Genomic DNA, 5,822 nt, shown 5'->3' on the forward strand with positions numbered 1-5,822 from the left:
ATATAAAATTAATAACATGCCTATATAGCAGTAGCAAACAACACGTAATTTCTAAAATTGCAGCAAAAGGAAATCAGGTGTTAATCCTGTAATATATCTAACAAAAATATAAATGATCTTTCAGAGTAAAAATATAAATTTTAATTAAAGGACCTTTAAAGAGACCAAAAAAAGCATAGATCTATACTGTACTAAAAAGGAAGAATCAATATAATAAAACTGTCAATTGTTGTCATAGTAATCGATTAGCTAAACACAAACTGATTAAAATCTGAAAAGGGTTTTTCTTGAGAAACTAATTCTAAAATCCATAAAAATGAATTAAAAAAAACACATCCAGTGTACTTCTGGGGGAAAAACAAAAGGTTAAGAGGCAGTGGGGTAGGTGATACTTAAATTTTCAAGTAAATATGATGACAAATCTCTCAACTTATTAAACTGATAAGAACAGATACCACACTTGATCTTAGCCAAAAGGCCGAGAAGCGATTAAATCTCTCAACTTATGTAGTCACTTCAGAGTTTCTTAACATTAGTACTACTGGCATTGGGACCAGATCGTTCCTTGTGAGGAACTGTTCTGTGCATTGCAGGATGTTTAGTAGCATCCTTGGCTTCTACTTCTGCAGTTGCGACAATGAAAAATGTCTGCAGACTTTGCCACATGTCCCCTTCTGGGAAAATTGCCCTGATTGAGCACCACTGCGTTAAAATAATTAAAATCATTCGATATTGGCATTGGTGTAGACAGACAGACTCATTACAGAGAGGAAAGAAACAAGAATCAGATGTACATGGGGATCTGGCATATATAGAAGTGCTATTACAAATTCAAGGGGAAAGATTCAACAGAGGATTCTCTGATAATTAGCTACTTATGGAAACTGATAAGTCAAATAGATGTCTTATATCATACAAAAAAATAAATCTCTGATTAATTAAAGAACTAAGTGTGAAGATCTGAATGCAAAATTAAAGCAGAATCCAACCTTTTACTAGCATTTTCATTTGTATCAATCAGTCCTAGAACAACTTCACACATATATTCAAGGAGATATTTCAGATACTTATTTTGCCCCAGTTTGTACGAGCAAAAACATGCATTGGGAACAATTTTACTATCTCTCATTAAGATAAATACACTTTAGGGGCGCCTGGGTGGCGCAGTCGGTTAAGCGTCCGACTTCAGCCAGGTCACGATCTCGCGGTCCGTGAGTTCGAGCCCCGCGTCGGGCTCTGGGCTGACGGCTCAGAGCCTGGAACCTGTTTCCGATTCTGTGTCTCCCTCTCTCTCTGCCCCTCCCCCGTTCATGCTCTGTCTCTCTCTGTCCCAAAAATAAATAAACGTTGAAAAAAAAAATTTTTAAAAATAAAAAAAATAAAAAGACAAATACACTTTATTTTTTATTTAATGGAATACTATGTATCTGTTTAAATGAATTAGCTAGATCTAAAACTATCAGCAATTTTGGAGTAAACCTCCAAAAAAAAGAGTAATACCAAGAGAAAAAAGCAAATTGTAAACTGATACTTACAGTAAGATATCATATATTTAAAATGTGAAAACAATAAAACACTATAGAATAGTACATATTTTATAGTAGCCTACAAATATATTAATAGATGGAACACCAGGAGGAAAAAAATTATCTTTCTGAGAAGCAGGGGAGGACAGACAGAGGGATGATGTGGGATTTTAATTACAGATTTAAATAAATCTGTAATTAGAAAATGTTCTGAAGGAAATGTGGCACGATTTTAATATTTGTTAACGTTTGATCATCAAACATAAAACTATATTATATACAGATGATAGATAGATAGATAGCTATTTCTATGTGTGGAAAGTGTGTTCATAATAAAAATATAAGGCATTCTTGGTTGCCTGTACCATGGATTAGAGATATTGTTAGTGTCTAGAGACAAAATTAAATCTACCTATAAATATAAAAAATGCAATTTAAGGGGCGCCTGGATGGCGCAGTCGGTTAAGCGTCCGACTTCAGCCAGGTCACGATCTCGCGGTCCGTGAGTTCGAGCCCCGCGTGGGGCTCTGGGCTGATGGCTCAGAGCCTGGAGCCTGTTTCCGATTCTGTGTCTCCCTCTCTCTCTGCCCCTCCCCTGTTCATGCTCTGTCTCTCTCTGTCCCAAAAATAAATAAACGTTGAAAAAAAAATTTAAAAAATAAAAAAAAAAAATGCAATTTAGATGAGTGGTTGACAGGCCAAAGGTGACTTCCAAGGCAAACTTTCTTTTGCATCCCTCTCCTGTAAAAGTGTCCCTGCACAAGATACAGGGTGCTTCCGAGTTTTCTTAGCAAAGGCTCCACGTTCCTGCATGAGGGCCAACTGAACACAGGGATGTTCTCTTTCCTGCTTGGGAGGTGATCAAAACATACACTTTAAAACCTTCTTCTGTTTTGCATTGTGACTTTGCAGCAGGCTTTCCACTTTTATTCAAATGAATTTTAATGCATGACAACATGAATTCAAATTTTTCTATAATACAGATAGCTAACTGATGAATCAAAGTGATTTTTCTTCCGTTTATTAATGAGCCCTCTCTTTCTTCTTCTCCCCTCTTTACTCTTTACTTCTTTTTCTCACCTCAACACATTCATCTCTGTTCTCATTTGCTTGAATGTCCTTTCACTGGGCTTATCTTTTTCTTCCAAAGCCAAAATAATGATGCACATTATTCTTATCCGGCTCTCTCCTTACTTTTCCATTTCCAGCACAGATTTGGCCTAACCAGTGGATCATTGATTAGATGTTTACACAGTACACTGGATCTTTATTGCCCCCATTCATTTGTCTTATTCAAGGGAAATAAGATTAGATCTACTTTGATTATGTCATTTCTAAAGATATGTAAAAACTTTTAAAGTTTGGGGGAAATACAGAGTGGATAATGTTTCAAAATATGGTTGTTGTTGTTGTTGTTGTTGTTGTTGTTGTTTTTAATAATTTAATAGTAGGCCTCCTACCTCTTTAACCTTTCTATGTTGAATTGAAAACAAGCAAAACAAAAGTACAGGATACGATTTATCTTGCTCTCCACAAAGAGGTCTGACTCAAAATACCTTCTCTGGAAGGAGAGACAGGCATAGGACTCGAGTGGATGTCTCCCCCTTGAGTTTTTATTTAGGCACCTCTTCCAAATCTGACATGCACTCAAGGCTGTCACTCTAATTACCATTAAGTTCTCTTTCCTTTTATCACTCACACACTCAGACCTATAAACTCCAGGCAATCCCATATCAGTGACAAGTGTGAATTATCTGATTGAGATGAACTACATTCACCACTTTCTTTGCAGATGAGAGGTGCTTTATTTCCATCAGGTGCAGATCAGGTTGGAATTTGGTTTCACACAAGAGGTGGTCATTGTCATGACCCCTGGGAGAGTACCCACCCAGAGTTTGAGTCCCCTTTTACTCTCTCAGAAGGAAAAAAAGAAGTCAAAGAGGGTCCACCCTGCAGCTCTACTATAGGAGTCCTGAAAAATCAGTCAGTGTGAAGTCAAAGCTATCACCATGGTGACCAAAGTGGTCCCAATACAGCTTTCCAGGAGACTGCAGAAGGGCTGTAACCAGAAGGACCTGATGCCAGCCAGATAGCGGAATGGCCAGAAAGCCTGAAAATCAGGAAAAACCATCGTTTGCTTCATTTTCCCCCATAAAACGCTAAACAAACCTCTGGTGTTGTGTCAAGAGAGTCCTTATTTGCAGTCATATGATGTTACTATTTTCTATTACAAATTGCAAATTCAATTCCCAAATTCAATTATCCTGGAGACAGCCAACCAGTAAGCTTAGCAGTGTTTGAAAAGAAGAACAAGTAGTACACAGGTTTATAAACACATATAGAAATACAAAACTGTTCACATATAAGCTCCAATAAAACTGAAAATGGACAGCTGATAAATCCAGATTGGGGTAGAAATGGAGCAAGGGAGTTTTGGTGGTCAGACCTAAGACAGAATCTGGATTTGTGTGTTTTCTGGAACAGTATTCCAAAATGATCCTCCATGAGGGACACTCTATTTCTTTAATTTTTAAAATGATTATTTTTTTTTGAGAGAGAGAGAGAAAGACAGATTGTGAGCAGGGGAGGGGCAAGAGAGAGAGAGAGAGGGAGACACAGAATCCAAAGCAGGCTCCAGGCTCCAAGCTGTCAGCACAGAGCCTGACGCGGGGTTCAAATTCATGAACCGTGAAATCATGACCTGAGCCGAAGTTGGATGCCTAACCCATGAGCCACCCAGGCGCCCATATTTTTTTTAATGGCCAGTGAAGCTTGGGAAACTGCATAATTCAACTTCTCCTAGAGATTCATAAAAGGTATTAAACATATTTAAGAGTCCAAACATCCTTAAAGAAATCTCGTCTTACTTTATTTAACATTCCCCCAATTTGTTTAACCATAACACGTTTTTTTTCTTAAGAAGCCTTTTTGGCAATTCTCAGAGCTTTGAGAAACAATGATGCAGTGTAAATAGATTTCAAGTTATGGAAGGCATCCCTTTAAAGATAAGACTCAAATTCTAAGATTTTTTATTTTTTTTCATGAAAAGCCACAGAATTTTACAAGACATGTTTTGAGGCAAGACCTATTTAGGTCTTTGCTATTCAAAGTGTGGTTCCTGGAACAGCAACATTGGCATCACCACAGAACCTGTTAGAAATGCAGAACTCTGGTTCTGCCCCAGAACTATGGAACCAGAATCTTGCATCATCTCTAAGAAGCCCCAGGTTACTCTGCTGCACAGAAAGTGTGAGGAAGCATATTTTAGGAGACTCACACTTTTTTTAACTTTAAAAAAATTTTTAAGTTTATTTTGGAGAAACACAGAGATAGCATGAGCAGGGGAGGGACAGAGAGAGAGAGGGAGAGAAAGAATCCCAAGCAGGCCCTGCACCATCAGCACAGAGCCTGATGTGGGCCTAGAACCCACAAAACCATGACATCATGACCTGAGCAGGAGCCAAGAGTCGGATGCTTAACCAACTGAGCCACCCAGGCACCCCAGCAGATTCTCAGACTTTCTAAAGTATATGGATTTCATGCCTCTCTGTAAGCAAGCTGGGAAACACAAACGAGAATTATATAATTAAGGTTAATGGCGTTTGTCTTTTAAAATTTGAACATTGAAAAATTTTTAAGAGAGTAAAAGTTATATTAAAATATAATGTAAACCTTAGGGGTGCCTGGATGGCTCAGTCGGTTGGGTGTCCAACTTCGGCTCAGGTCATGATCTCACAGTTCATGAGTTTGAGCCCCTCACTGGATTCTGTGCTGACAGCTCGGAGCCTGGAGCCTGTTTCGTATTCTGTGTCTCCTTTCTCTGCACCTCCCCCACTCATGCTCTGTCTCTCTCTGTCTGTCTCTCAAGTAAATAAACATTTAAAAAATTAATATATATATATATACACACATACATACACACACACACACACACACACACATATATACATATATATAATTTAAACCTTGAAGAGGTGACCAGTTTAAATAAATGCATATCAGCATTGGGTCTGGATCCAAATAACTGGATCAACATGTATGATTAAATCAAGAGAATGGCAGAATACACAAAACCAGAACAAAGCTACAACTCCCATCTGACTGGGACTTAGATTTGTTTTTTTAACGTTTATTTATTATTGAGAGACAGAGAGACGCAGAGCATGAGCAGGGGAGGGGTAGAGAGAGGGGGAGACACAGAATCTGAAGTAGGCTCCAGGCTCTGAGCTGTCAGCACAGAGCCTGACGCGGGGCTTGAACTCACAAACTGTGAGATCATGACCTGAGCCAAAGACG

At 38.4% G+C, this 5,822-nt stretch overlaps 1 pseudogene; it reads right to left on the reverse strand.

Annotated features, from left to right (window-relative positions):
* Positions 1-376: 376 nt before the first annotated feature.
* Positions 377-490, reverse strand: LOC124517464 (uncharacterized; annotated as a pseudogene).
* Positions 491-5,822: the final 5,332 nt, after the last annotated feature.

The sequence above is a fragment of the Lynx rufus genome, unplaced genomic scaffold (genome assembly GCF_022079265.1).
Source record: "Lynx rufus isolate CCGP_SWC_20201006 ecotype Redwood Valley unplaced genomic scaffold, mLynRuf1.p SCAF_21, whole genome shotgun sequence".
In the NCBI taxonomy this organism is placed as follows: Eukaryota; Metazoa; Chordata; class Mammalia; order Carnivora; family Felidae; genus Lynx; species Lynx rufus.